Below are 15,118 nucleotides of genomic sequence, written 5' to 3'. Positions count from 1 at the left end.
TTTTGCACACCATTATATTTTAAAGAGTCCCAGCCCATGTGGGCGTGACCGCGCACCAGGCCTTCTGGATCTCGTAGTTCATGCTGGAATAAAACTCATATGCGTTCGTCTGTCCATAAAATAAAATGTTCGTACTTGCCCCAGTGGGTGGAATCATAGTTTTGCACCAAATGTCTGTTGCCGCTTTGTAGCCATCGCCATGGAGAACTGCCTCCTGTAACATGGATAACACCTGGTGGCGCAATCCCAGGCCCACACAGCTGTGGTGAGCTCCTCTCGCGGCTGGGCTCAGCCGCTAAAATGTTCACGAAGGTTGCCCCTAAGAGAGAAGCCAGCCGGCAGATGAATTAATTCCTTTTATTTAGGCGAAGTGCTTGCGAGCAGGCAGCAGTGCAAAAGGTCAGCTTCCCCAAAAATATTTCACCAGCTTTAAGTCAGACGCGCCACCAGGTGTTATCCATGTTACATGAGGCAGTTCTCCATGGCGATGGCTACAAAGCTGCAACAGACATTTGGTGCAAAACTATGATTCCACCCACTGGGGCAAGTACGAACATTTTATTTTATGGACAGACGAACGCATATGAGTTTTATTCCAGCATGAACTACGAGATCCAGAAGGCCTGGTGCGCGGTCACGCCCACATGGGCTGGGACTCTTTAAAATATAATGGTGTGCAAAATCATTCGCCTGTCTGTAGCAAGCTGTCACAGAAGAAGGGGATTTCATTCCCCGAAACGCGTCTGACTTAAAGCTGGTGAAATATTTTTGGGGAAGCTGACCTTTTGCACTGCTGCCTGCTCGCAAGCACTTCGCCTAAATAAAAGGAATTAATTCATCTGCCGGCTGGCTTCTCTCTTAGGGGCAACCTTCGTGAACATTTTAGCGGCTGAGCCCAGCCGCGAGAGGAGCTCACCACGGCTGTGTGGGCCTGGGATTGCGCCACCAGGTGTTATCCATGTTACAGGAGGCAGTTCTCCATGGCGATGGCTACAAAGCGGCAACAGACATTTGGTGCAAAACTATGATTCCACCCACTGGGGGAAGTACGAACATTTTATTTTATGGACAGACGAACGCATATGAGTTTTATTCCAGCATGAACTACGAGATCCAGAAGGCCTGGTGCGCGGTCACGCCCACATGGGCTGGGACTCTTTAAAATATAATGGTGTGCAAAATCATTCGCCTGTCTGTAGCAAGCTGTCACAGAAGAAGGGGATTTCATTCCCCGAAACGCGTCTGACTTAAAGCTGGTGAAATATTTTTGGGGAAGCTGACATTTTGCACTGCTGCCTGCTCGCAAGCACTTCGCCTAAATAAAAGGAATTAATTCATTTGCCGGCTGGCTTCTCTCTTAGGGGCAACCTTCGTGAACATATATATATATATATATATATATATATATATATATATATATATATATATATATATTTATATTACCCACTGGCGGTCGCCAGTAGGTATATATAGTTAAGAACTAGTTACCATAGGAAATTCTGAACATTCTATATGGAATAACTTTGGCGCCAATTGAGGGATCTGCCTGTAATTTTCCTTAAATTTGCCTCGCTGCGCTCCACTCCTTCCCTGAAAGTTTCGGGGGGATTCGTCAAGCGGGGGCCGAGAAAAAAGTTGGGTCCCAAAATGTGTTTTCCCCATGTTAATTTCCATAGGGACATTCTGACAAGGGTACAGCTCGAACTGCTGAACGGAATTACACCAGACTTGGCAAAATGGTAGGGCCTGGTATGCAGATGTGCCTTTGCTATGTTTGGTGAAAATCCCTCCAGTAGTTCTTGAGAAAATTGAATTTGAAATTTTTCAAATGGCATTTTCTATGGAACCTTTAGACACGGCTACAGCCCGAACGGCTGAACGGAATTACACCAAACTTGGCAAAATGGTAGGGACAGGTATGCAGTAGTGCCTTTTCTATATTTGGTGAAAATTCCTCCAGTAGTTGTTGAGAATTTGAATTTGAGCAAATTATATATCTATATGCGCTCAACATTCTATTGGGAATAACTTTGGCGCCGATTGAGGAACCTGTGTGTAATTTTCCAGAATTTTGGCCAGCTCAGCTCCGCTCCTTCCCTGAAAGTTTCGAGGGGATTCGTCAAGCGGGGGCCGAAAGGGGGTCCCGAAACATGTTTTCCCCATGTTAATTTCCATAGGGACCTTTAGACACGGCTACAGCCCAAACGGCTGAATGGAATTACACCAAACTTTTCAAAATGGTAGGGCCTGGTATGCAGATGTGCCTTTGCTATGTTTGGTGAAAATCCCTCCAGTAGTTCTTGAGAAAATTTAATTTGAAATGTTTCAAATGGCATTTTCTATGGGACCTTTAGACACGGCTACAGCCCGAACGGCTGAACGGAATTACACCAAACTTGGCAAAATGGTAGGGACAGGTATGCAGTAGTGCCTTTTCTATATTTGGTGAAAATCCCTCCAGTAGTTGTTGAGAAAATTGAATTTGAGTAAATTATATATCTATATGCGCTCACAGTAAGCGCAACATACGCGTACGGTACGCGTACCTGCACGTACCCTTACGTCCGCGAGCGAGTATCTGATTGGCTGGCAGTCGACTGTCAACATTCCAAACTGTCCAAACCAGGAAGTGTTGGCCACCATCTAGTTTTTCAGGAGAACTGAGGCACAAGAGAGCCCAAAACAAGAGTGGAAAACACAAAAAGGGGGCAGGGTAGAGACCCCCCAACCCTCTAGCCCTTCTCAGGGGTCCCAAAAGGACCCCCAAGGGCAAAAAAAAATAAAAAAATTCAAACAAATCGCGGGGTACGCGCACCGTACGGTACGCGTACCGTGCGCGTACCCCGCGATTTAAAAAATAGTAATAATTTTTTTGCACTTGGTGGTCCTTCTGGGACCCCCTGAGAAGGGCTAGGGGGTCAGGGGGTCTCAACCATGCCCCCTTTTCGCATTTTCCACTCTTGTTTTGTGCTCTCTTGTGCCTCATTTCTCCTGAGAAACAAGATGGCTGCTCAGGTGGTCCCAGAAGGATAATAACATATATAAACGTTATCCGCTAATAGAATTAGCATTTACAAAACCTTTGAAATTTATTGAAAAAAATATAGATTTCACGCCTGATATAGTTAGGAATTAGCATTTAAAAAACCTTGCAAATTCACTGAAAAAAACATAGATTTCAAACCTTATATAGTTAGGAATTAGCATTTAAAAAACCTTGCAAATTCACTGAATAAACCATAGGTTTCAAGCCTTATATAGTTAGGAATTAACATTTAAAAAACCTTGCAAATTCACTTAAAAAACCATAGGTTTCAGGCCTTATATAGCTAGGAATTAGCATTTAAAAAACCTTGCAAATTCACTTAAAAAACATAGGTTTCAGGCCTTATATAGTTAGGAATTAGCATTTTAAAAACCTTGCAAATTCACTTAAAAAACCATAGGTTTCAGGCCTTATATAGTTAGGAATTAGCATTTAAATAACCATTGAAATTGCTCCTATATAGTTAGTGATGTCATCAGTGATGTCACTGACCATGTCATGAATGATGTAATATGTGACATCATCAGCAGTGGATTGCGGGTGCGCGAAATATAGTTAGTACAACTAACTATATAGGAGCAATTTCAATGGTTTTTTAAATGCTAATTCCTAACTATATAAGGCCTGAAACCTATGTTTTTTTAAGTGAATATATATATATATATATATATATATATATATATATATATGTATATATATATATATATATATATATATATATATGTGTGTGTGTGTGTGTGTGTAAATATATGTTTTTGGTTTTTTTATTTCAAATAGCGACTATTATAGGGGTGTGACTTCGCTTCCTACCATGTCACTGCAAGTGACGTTGCGAACTGCATATTCTAATTAACACCTCTGCTGTTTTTAGGAGGTGTGCCCTGTAACCCTTTAATCCTTCAGCCACACAACAAATGTATAAAATAACAAGAAATGTGGAGACAGGCATGCAAACACATTCACACATGAAGGCAGTGAACAAGTACACCAATTTTAGGGGACTGAACCGATTTTACCCAGAGTTGTTAACACTTGTCGCTTGCCCTGCAGTAGTAAATGTGTGTCTTAAACCTTTAATTCGCTGACACCAACGCCAGTCTGCATGTCCAGTTATGTGGGGGGGGGGGAGGGGGGACTCGACTAGCAGTGCAAGTGCACTTTTGGTGAATCCCATGAGCCGCAGAGCCTAGTACCCTGTTAGTGAATGTTACCAAAAGATGGGACACCTTCAGGGACGATCCACGGATTGTCGTGTCCAGTAGAGGAAAGATCACAGGGAGGGCTGGAAACAAGTCGGCCAGTGAGATGATGGCACAGCTTCACTTGTTGAGAATAACATCCTTGCGTGGCACCCTGGAGCCTCTGTTGACTGGCCTTGGTGGGTGCGTGTAGCAGAGGTGGTCTCAGGGGTGGAAGTGAACAGTGGTGACAGTAAGTGACCTGAGGACAATTTGTACAGGGTTCTCCATTCTTATGATATGCGTGTGTACGGGCAGTGTGTCACTGAAAGAAATATATGTTGAAGATTCATGTCCGATACGGTTCAGGGGTTAAACACCTCAGAACTCACAATGGCCACAAGAGGGCGCCAGTAGAAAGGTTGCAGCATAAAGAGAGGAGCTCGTCCCTCTTTTTCAGTACTGACCTGTCTACCTAGCACATGAACTTCTCTGTCTGAGGCTGAGGAAGAGAAACTTTGCCTTCTCGGTTGGACCGCGTGGCTCTGGCAGTACCTGGATTTCTCTGCGGTGTTGGAGACCCGAGGACCGGCCTATCTATTCTTTTCTGTGGACTAGCGGGTCCCCGCACGTCTCTGCTGGACAGTGAGTCCTGGACAGTGAGTCCGTCTTGAACCTGCTCATCTGTGTGTGTTGTCGGGAGAGGGGGTGAAAGCCTGCTCTTATCTGTGGTCCCGTGGGACAGACAGTGCTTGTCTTCAGAGCTTTGAGGGGACCTGCAAGTCTCGTGAGTACCGTGAAACTCTCGCCATCTTCACTTACCTGCGGTCTGTGAGGCGGCGACTGCGAGGCAGGTAATATGTAAAGTTTTTATAGCGCTGCGAGGCATTGAGTACTTGGCTGCGCGCCTATGAGACATCGAGGTGTGCATCCCTGCCCATGCTGCGAGACAGAGTCGCTGCATGTGCGTCTGTAGTGAGACTGACACCGAGTGATGGGGCTTTGGGAGGGCGACCGTGCGCTCTCGGACCGTCAATAAGATAGCGCGTGATTGAATCGAGTGATTTCACTTCCTATCTTCTCTATACAGCTGCTTTAAATCACTATCATGGCCTCTTCTCTCTCGATTACTTCTCACCTGCGGACAGTCCCTATCTTCCACTTCCACACACGCCCCCCCTCATGCTGACCCGTTTGCGGTGAATGCGGGTCATTGAGCAGCCTCTGTGAGGCCAACCTCGCTCACACGCCCCTCCGCCCTGGCTATTTGATTGGCCGGGACCCCTCCGCCCTGGCTATTTGATTGGCCGGGACACTTCCCCTTCCTTCCCCGAATGCAGTGAATATCATGCGATTCTTTGGTTCTTAACAGCCATGAATACAGCAGTCGCAAGGCCCCACACTTCACTCTGTGGAGGCACAGTGCGACTAGACACCACAGCCCCGGCACAAGGGCACAGTCAGAAACCAGCACTAGATGTATTCACACATCAATACTACCGGGGCACATTCCCACATACATACTATAGGATCAAAGGCCCCCTCTTCACCTCTAGTGCAAGGCCTCTCAGTCCTATTCAGCTGTGTGCCACTTTGTAACTTCAGTGTATAAAAAGTGTTGGATCGAATGTTAGAATTAATCTGGTAATCACTCTGGCCGCATCCCAAACCATTGTTATTTTGCACAGTATGCCTCCTCAGTTTGAACCCAGCGATGTGCAAATCAGTCTTCACCCTGTGCCAGTCAGAACAGTCCAGCCCGAACTGCCAGGCCTGGCCCACTCAGATTCAGAACACAAGCAACCCAGGACTGGTTTCATCCTAACTGGGGGTCTTCAGTCAGGTGTATCCTGGTTCCCGTGGCACAGCCAGAATGAAACCTACGCCTGGACGTGTCCGCCACACCAAGGGCTGCGCACTGAAGTATGCCAAAAAATGATGGGTGGACATCCCATGAGTCTGGCTGTTTCTTCAGGAGTTTTGTACTTCTTGTATGTTTTGTCAAGTCAAGGAAAACTAACAATAGTCCATTTTCTTCTGTCACTCAGGGCCAGATGTAGGTCGCCAAATACCGGTCGGTAACGGCCGATTTCGGCCGTTACCGACCGGTATTTGGGATTTGACATGTAGGTGGCCTTAACGGTAAAGTTACCGAATCGGTAAATCCAGATGTAGGTGGCACTTTAAACAGTGCCACAGGCCATTACCGATTCGTTATTTACCACCAAATACTATTTGGTGGTAAATAACGAATACCTGTGTACATTCACATCTGTGCATGTACACCTGTGCCATGTGACACACATGTATGTGTGCTACATGGCACACAAGCCAAAATCAGGGGTGCAACAGGGTGTCAAAGTGACACCCTGTTCCCCTTGACAAATCGGTATTTTTACAGAATCGGTATTTACCGATTCGATAATTGACATTGATTCCTATGGGCCTCAAGGCAGGAATCAATGGCAATTACTGAATCGGTAAATACCGATTCGGTAATTACCGAATCCTACCGATTCGGTAAAAAATACCGAATTTTTAGCTACATCTCATTTACCGAATCTAGAATACCGAATCGGTAAAATTCGGTATTTTAGAGTCGGTAAATGAGGATTACCTACATCGGGCCCTCAGTCTTTAGTGTGTCAACTAGCCGCGTTGTACCTGTCCCATGTATGAGAGAGAATTATGTTGTGTTCTTTCTGCTACTATCAGGAATAAAAATAGAGAGTAACCCTCTAACCAAAAGGGAACTGGGTAAGTCACAATATTTAAACAAAAGTGTTACCTTGGTGGATCCTTATTTATCTGCTCTGAAGATATTTTATTTGACCCAATCACTTTCACTCCACATACCAGTATCTCTTATTCAGACCTCATGCCCATCATACTTAGACTTTACTCACCCCCTTGGTATAAGTAGAACCACCTATTTTTAAAATACTTTCTGCTACTATCGCCTCTCCTATTCTTTGTGGTAGGGAAGGTTGCCCTGCAGCTGGCCGTGGTGTACCTTTGTTGTGTTGTAAAGCTTGGCATAAGACTTTCATTACACTAAAGAAAACACAACTCACATTGCCAATGGAGTGAACTCTCACATAATATGTGAGCAGAGTTTACGGTTGGTTTTACATGTAAAACAAGCAGTTTTTCAAAGCAGCTTTTCAAACTACAACAAAGTACATTCACTTCTGTCTGTCTTGGGCATGTTTCTGCACGGTGACCTTATTGAGTTATTTATATAATAACACTGGACAATTTTACCCAACAAGCACGCTGTAAGCTGCGATTTTCAGCCCATAATGGAAGCATTAACTGTAAAACTGCAAGCCTCACACTGCAACATTATGTTGGGAGTGAAGCAGATGGCCGATTGTATTGTGTGTCAACGTACCCCTTGGCACGCACTTGTGAAATGTCAAATAAAATGGAGGTCTTGGGCTTGCTGTCTCTTTCTTCTCAGGCAGTCATGGGTTAAACATACTAATAGTAAGAGGGCAGCGGTAACCGATCAAATTGAAGCATGTCAGTGCTAATGGACTAAAATTAATTAACACTGGTTGGAAAAATAAACCAATATGCCAAAAGGAAGCCGCAGACTGTCATCGCCTGTTGCACCCAGCCCTAAAGGTCAAGGGCCTGTGTTGGACTTGGCCCTTTTTGCAGGCTCATCCCTGAACATTTTGCCTTCCTCCTAGTCTTTTTCCTGACCTTGTGTTGGTGGTTTTAGGACTCTGGGTACTTTAGCACTGCTGTCCAGTGTAATGTGCATGTGCTCTCTGTGGTAAACATGGTAAGATTGGTCTACACCTGTTTAGCGTATTTAATTTACCTGTCAGTCCCTTGTAAAGTGGTATCTCAGATGCCCAGAGCCAGTAAATTAAATACTACTGGTGGGCTTGCAGCGCTGATTGCGCCACCCACCAAAGTAGCCTTTCAAACCTGTCTCAAGCCTCTGCCATTGCAGGGCCTTGGTGCGCAGTTGACTGCTGCTGGGACGTGGCACATAAAGTGCCCTTTTTACTGCATGTCAGTCACCCTTAAGGTAGGCCCTAGCAAGCCCTATGGAAAGGGTGCATTGTAGGTAAAAGGTAGGACATGTACCTTAATTGTGTGACATGTCCTGGTAGTGACAAACCGCCATTTTGGTTTCTCACTGCTGTGAGACTGCCCTCTCATAGGAATGCATTGGAAATTCCCTGATAAGTGTTTCAGTGGTAATTCCTGATATGAGAGGTGCAGCGTGGTCAAGTTTAGTATGTTTGGAATAGTAATAATAAATGCTGCGTAATGGTGTGCGCGGATTTATTATCACCATTTTAGAAGTGCCACTTTTAGACGTTGGCATTTCTGTGTATCTTTGTGCTTGCCTGGTGTGTATTGCATGTCTGGCTCTGTAGTGACAGGGGCTGGGGGGCTGCAGTGGCTCCAGAGGGGCTGGGTGAGTCAGCACTAGGCTGAATAGGTAGATCTGCATTTGGAGCAGTGGGAGGAGTAGCCCCTGACCCTGAATAGGTCTGTGCCTACCTTGTACAATGCTGGCTCAGCCCCCCTGTGGTGTGTCTGGGATCAGGACCTGCAATGTCAAAGGGGACTGTTGTGCACTGTAAATAATATATTGAGTGCCTCCCAGAACTGGTTGGGACTGGATCCCCAAGCCCTGTGCCAGGGCAGAAGAAAGACCTGTCTAATATAAATATTGGGACTGTGACCCCTTGTATGTGTCCAGTGTGCTTACTTGGAGCTGGGAAGCTGAAGGACTGCTTGGCAAGGAGGAACCGCAGTGGGACCCAGCTGCTGCTTCCAGGGGGTCCCTATGTGCTGACCTGCCTGTGCCAAGCTCTGCCCCTCTGAATTTGGGACTTAATGTTGTGAGTGCTTTATGTTCTACTGTAAGCGCATGGTGAGCGCTTTTACCTCTACTGCCTGAGCCCAAGGAGGGGGCTCCTATAGTGGGAGCAGCTGGTGTGAGTGTCAGTGCACCCCCTCGCTCACTGCTGCATGTGGTGGGTGCTTTGCCAATTGTTCCTTGAGCCGAGAAGTGGCTCCTTCTGGGAAAATACGGCGAGAGCAGCCGTGCCGTCAACTGAAATCCTGCTGAGGAGGAATCCCGGCACGGGGAATCCTCCATGTTGCCTGGTTGTGGGTGGGGGCTTTGCCAAGGAAGCCTGCCCCTGGCCAGGGCCGGCCACAGCAAGCCAAGCTGGAAGTCGGAAGTCAGAGGAAGGATGCCTGTTTGTGGGCGGGGCTCCCGTGGTATCGATGAGAGCCCCAAATGCTGCCTAAACTGGCTGGACAGTGAAGAGAAGAGGCCCGCCGAAGAGCCTGAAGTCAGGCAACGACTCGGCCTGACTGTGGGTGGGGCCGCTGCCAGGAATAGGTCGCAGGGATGAGAAACACCGATGGAGACTTCGCTCCATGGAGCGAGGCCAGTCCCTACCTTGCAGGCAGAAGGAAGTTGGGTAGGTGGTGACCGGGACCTCGCTCAGCTAGGCAGCCGATGGCTGCGACCTGAACCGCACCGCCCCTGTGTGTGGTGAGAGGGATGGAGGTAGAGTATTGCAGCTGCACTGCGTGGTAGCGGGCAGCTGCACTTGTGGAACTCCCGTGGTGAGGGACTGTGGCGAAAAGCCAAGCTCTGTAGCATCCAAGACTGGGGAGGCACTGAGGACATTCGTGGTGCTTAGCTCCCCTTTCCAAGCCTGCATAGTGGTCCACTAGGCCCCAGTGGGTGAGGGGCCCTGGACACGCTCAAACTTGGCAACTTGAATTGCGGCAAGGCCGCTGGTCAGGAAGTGGCCTGATCACGGGCAGCTGCAGGCTTCCCTTTTGTTCGAGGACATTGTTGTTTGTGTGCAGCTACAGTCCACTATCTGGGGCCTTGGTGAATAGATGTTGGCCGCAAGGACTAAGAGGGTCCCAATGAGCGCAGGGCCACAATATATGTACCCCCTACAAGTAAATTACTAAGGTGACTATGGCCTATGTGCTCATAGATTGCGTTATGCTCTGAGGTGCTAGGACTGCCGATTGGGGGCCAGTGGGCACCCAGGGGTATTGTGCACTGGTGCAAATGTTTAGACATGATGTGCTATACCGCTGGTTATATGTATGCATAATGTGCTTATGCCTAATGTGATGCATAATGTGTTTATACAAAGTATCTGCACCAGTAGTTACTGGTTATTTATTACTTACCTGTTCTGATGGTTCTGACAGTGGCCCGATTGGCCCTGTCCTGTATATTATCCCCTGTGAAATATAACCTAGTACAAGATGGCACAGTGTACATTTGTGATTACATTCTAATGTGTTTGTGAGTAAAACAAAGGCTATTTTTTTATATAACCTTGTGTGGAGTTTCCTTTGTGGTGTGCCTAGTGTGTTGCTGCTGTGTATGTGTGTTACACAAACCCTTTACACATTGCCTCTGGGATAAGCCTGACTGCTCATGCCAAGCTACCAAGGGGGTGAGCAGGGGTTATCTTCAGCATGTAACTTGCCCTGACTAGAGTGCTGGGTTCTGCCTGGCTTAGACGCATGACCTAGCGAACCAGAAATCCCATTTCTAACAGCCTGAGAACGTGCAGGGATGCCTCAGACTAGTGCTTTTCAGAAACAACTACTTGCCTACTTGCTAGAGTCGGTAGGTTCACTCATCAAATTAGAGTAGCACTTGACCCCGAACAACAGGTTGCAGACCAGGGCTTTAACTTCCCAGTAATCAAATCAGCTGGCGCCCCCACCCTGGTGGTAGTTTTCCAACTTACGGGCCCTCAGCGTGGCCAAACAGACTATAAGAAAGAACTGGTCCTCGAAGGGGGCTCAATCAGAACTGGTAACAATGACTGATGAATTCTATGTTAACAGGGATTGTTACAGGACTAAGTAAGCATTGGAGGTGAACAGGAGTATATTCATAATTTTAACTCATTGTAACGTAGTCTGTTTCAGGAGCATACTGCTCAAATCTGCGCCCATGCAGGCATGGTGCACTTTATTTTATCTATTTAATGTGTTTTACTGTACAGATTTTAGGTAATTGTACGATTTATAGAGAATTTACCTCGCAATGGAGGGAAGGCTGCACAGGGACTTGGAGAATGAAGACTGAATAAGCCAGAAGACACAAGAAGGGAACTATGAAAGCAAAGAACAGAACAGGGATCAGAGCTGATAAAAGTCCAGAAAGCATAAACACGGGTCCGTGTATTCTGAGGCACCAAAATACTAAACAGCTCCACCTCTAAGATGTGATCTAGGCAATGTTTGATGACAGAAAGCAGTGTTTGGACCATAATGCATCAATATGGTGGTATGGAAAGCAGAACTTGAATGAAAGGCCAACCAAGGTGTACAACGCGCTGAAGAGCGTTCTGACTTAAGCTGGTCGAAAGGAAGGACCCCTCAGGGGTCTCATGAGTGGCATCTGATGGCATGCTGGCAGAATCCTGACTATACTCCAAGCAGCCAAGATTTGCCAATCCTCAAAGCCAAATACATTAGATTACCAAGCCCATCACATGAGCTCACTCCCTGCACATTTTCAGGCTGTTGTTATCACTATATGTCACTTAAAAGAAACACTTTCTTATTCATCCTCTGATAAATGACACACAAGGTATGATGGTCCGTATGTTTGAGGACATTGAGGAACAAAAGCACCCAAGGAGCAGTGCCATCAAAGATGGCTAGTATTTTTGGGATAAGCAAACCAAAGGTTGTATTCATTCTGGTTGATGTATGCAACTCTGTTTCCATTCTTACGATGGCAGAACTTGGCTACTAACAATTAGGGCTAGCGTTTGTAGGAAATGTATCTACAGATACATACAATGCTTAGGTTCTTTATTCTGTAAACGTTTGTTTGTTCACAATTGCATATACACTCCTGATCGTTACACCCATTTTACTGCATATGTTATGTATTATGTTAGTTTAAATAAATACCTACAGTATACACGCTATACGCCTCATTTGTATGTGGCAAGTAGGGAAGTTTCCGAAGGAGAACCTACAACTAACTTGTTGGGTCTCTGGTTGGACTGATTGTTCAGTCAAGCATGGGCTCTTTATTCAAAATAATGTAGGGGAGGTGGCTCCTGGGGCACCTGTCTGTTTTCTTCACTTAGCAGGGATCGTGGGTATGAGAGTGAAGAAACATCTTCCAGGTATGATCAGAATCCTCTGGCGTGCATGAAGAGAAGAACCCTACTCAACAGCAGCAGCAGGAGGAGGAGAACCAGGAGTAGGAATGAGAGGATCAGGAATCAGATCACTTGGAAGTCCAGGAGGACCAGGACCAGGGAAACTAAGAAGAAAAACTGTAAGGGGAACTAGCAGCATGCACAGGAGTACCATAAGCACAAGAAACAGGATCAGGAGGGCCATTGGAAAGTATTATTGCTCCTTCCTCTTTGGATCCTGTCACCTGGTGGAGCAGGATAACTGGCATCGAGAAACCTTGAGGACCAAAAGCATAAGGACAGCAAGTGGGCTGTTCCTCTAGAGCTTGGACCTGGATGGGCCAGGCCTATGCAATCAGGAGGCCAGAGTACGGCAGGAGAAGGAGCAGGAGAAGCATAAGAATGGCGTGGCTAGAACGAGGAGGAGTAGGTTGAGGATCAAGAGTAAGAGAGCAGTGAGATTGTACGCCATGTCTATAAGGAGTAGCATCTGCAAATGAGGGCTTGTCGTCTTATAAGTTATTGTTGACCACAGTTCGTAGGTGCATGACTGAGTAAAGATTCAGTTTAAGCATACCGAGAAAAATAAAATGGAAGGAATATTGAGGTTATCTATCACTTGCATATGACCACCATCACTGAAATATCGATTCCCTCTCTGGTATATGTTGGTCATCATCAACACGAGACATACAATAAAGCTCCCTAGCATATAGTGGACATTGCTGGCATATGGTGGCAATACATGTGAAGCAGTACATGCTGGGACAATCCTCTAGAGAGTGCACCCCTGCCTGGAGGTCCCCATAGCAAGCTGTTGTGCTTTGACTCCCATCTAAAGCGATACAAAAGGGGATGATGGACGGAGCGTTTGAACAAATCAAAAACTCCCCCCCAGTCAACTGATCTGGGTTTAATCCATCACCATTCTTTAGTTCACTCAGCCACCCAAGTTCAGACATGGCTATATGCAAATCAGTCTGACCCTGTGCCTTCTGGGAACAGTCCAGCCCGAACTGCCAAGCCATGTCTTCCCTGGACCGGAAACAAGCATCCTGGGACCGGTTTCGGATTCATAATCCTCATCAGCCAGGCTATCTTGAATCCAGCGGCCAAGTGAACAAGGGACTCACGTCTGAGTATACCCTGCCATACTTAGGGCGAACAAAGCGATACAAAAGGGGATGATGGACGGAGCGTTTGAACAAATCAAACACTCCCCCCCAGTCAACTGATCTGGGTTTAATCCATCACCATTCTTTAGTTCACTCAGCCACCCAAGTTCAGACATGGCTATATGCAAATCAGTCTGACCCTGTGCCTTCTGGGAACAGTCCAGCCCGAACTGCCAAGCCATGTCTTCCCTGGACCGGAAACAAGCATCCTGGGACCGGTTTCGGATTCATAATCCTCATCAGCCAGGCTATCTTGAATCCAGTGGCCAAGTGAACAAGGGACTCACGTCTGAGTATACCCTGCCATACTTAGGGCGAACAAAGCGATACAAAAGGGGATGATGGACGGAGCGTTTGAACAAATCAAACACTCACCCCCAGTCAACTGATCTGGGTTTAATCCATCACCATTCTTTAGCCCACTCTGTCACCCCAGTTCAGACATGGCTATATGCAAATCAGTCTGACCCTGTGACTCCCATCTAAGCACACACAATGATCATACATAGGTGCTGAAGCCTTTCCATGACATTGAATGAGAGCCAGAGTGCGGCTGTGTGGTTGGAAGAGTACACCATGTGCACTTTCATTTTTATGAGAGAACCTACTGTCATCTCACCAGGCTGCAGAGGATTGACAGTGGTGGTAGCAAAGTGGCCTCTAAGTGCAAGAAACCTCTTTTTTCCTGCCACCTGCTTGGGAGAGCAGCCTACTGTCTATCCAGCATTACCCAATTGCTCTGCCAGTTTCCTACAATCAGGTAATTTTCTCATCCTTGTAGAGCATGGGGGCATATTGTGTGTGCTATCTATGTATGTAGGATGCACGTAGAGTATGAATGATACAAACTGAAACCTACTGGCCATAGCCATGTATAAGGAATACTTTGGTGGTACCCAAGATGGAGGCTTGGAGAGTGATCTAAAGGAACAGATGTGTATTGCAAGCCTCCCCAAGAATGTCCCAGACATAATTTTCAATCAGCCAGATAGAGTGTTGTTGGTGTTAAGGAAGGAGACAGAAGGCCACTTTGAAGCTAGGGAGTGCCTGGGATTTCGAGACCATTGTTCTGTAAGAGCGCATCCCTTTTCTTTATGCTTTTGTTTTGGGTTGCTCCTGAGAGGAGACTCCCTCTCCTTCACCCCTGCCTCCCTGGTCACTCTTGTTACAAAGCACTTAGCCGGACCAGTCTGCGTGGAAGGTGGTGCTGGGCAGTTTTGCGCTTTTGCAGTCCTAAAACGGAATTGCTGGACTACACAAAGACTATGTGCAACTTCAGTGTAAATATTGAACAAAAACTTTTAGTCAGTGTGCTAAGATTTACTGACCAGAAGACTTTGGGGTATATTATCAAGAAAGGTGATAAAATTATCGCAGTTTTAGCGGCAGAAAACTGCCGCTAAAACGGCGATAATTGGCTTGATAATATGCTCTCTGGAATTACAATTGAAGCCCATATAAAATGTGATGGACATCTAAAATGGGCTTCAATTGGAATTCCATAGAGCATATTATCAAGCCAATTATAGCCGT

General features: G+C 46.3%; 1 protein-coding gene across 3 annotated transcripts in view; it reads left to right on the top strand.

Moving 5' to 3' along the window:
* Window positions 1-4,698: 4,698 nt before the first annotated feature.
* Window positions 4,699-15,118, top strand: part of TYMP (thymidine phosphorylase) — a 253,694-nt gene continuing 243,274 nt past the window's right edge. The window contains exon 1 of one of the 3 annotated variants that reach the window (XM_078677900.1): window positions 4,699-4,869. The gene's annotated coding sequence lies outside the window, so the exon portion shown is untranslated. Of the gene's footprint in view, window positions 4,884-4,906; window positions 5,079-15,118 lie in introns of those variants that run through there. The other 2 variants (XM_078677904.1, XM_078677906.1) reach the window with 2 other exon arrangements.

The sequence above is a fragment of the Lissotriton helveticus genome, chromosome 1_1, assembly GCF_964261635.1.
Source record: "Lissotriton helveticus chromosome 1_1, aLisHel1.1, whole genome shotgun sequence".
NCBI classification, from domain to species: Eukaryota; Metazoa; Chordata; class Amphibia; order Caudata; family Salamandridae; genus Lissotriton; species Lissotriton helveticus.
The sequence above is the reverse complement of the archived record's forward strand: the minus strand, read 5'-3'. Positions and strand labels throughout refer to the sequence as shown.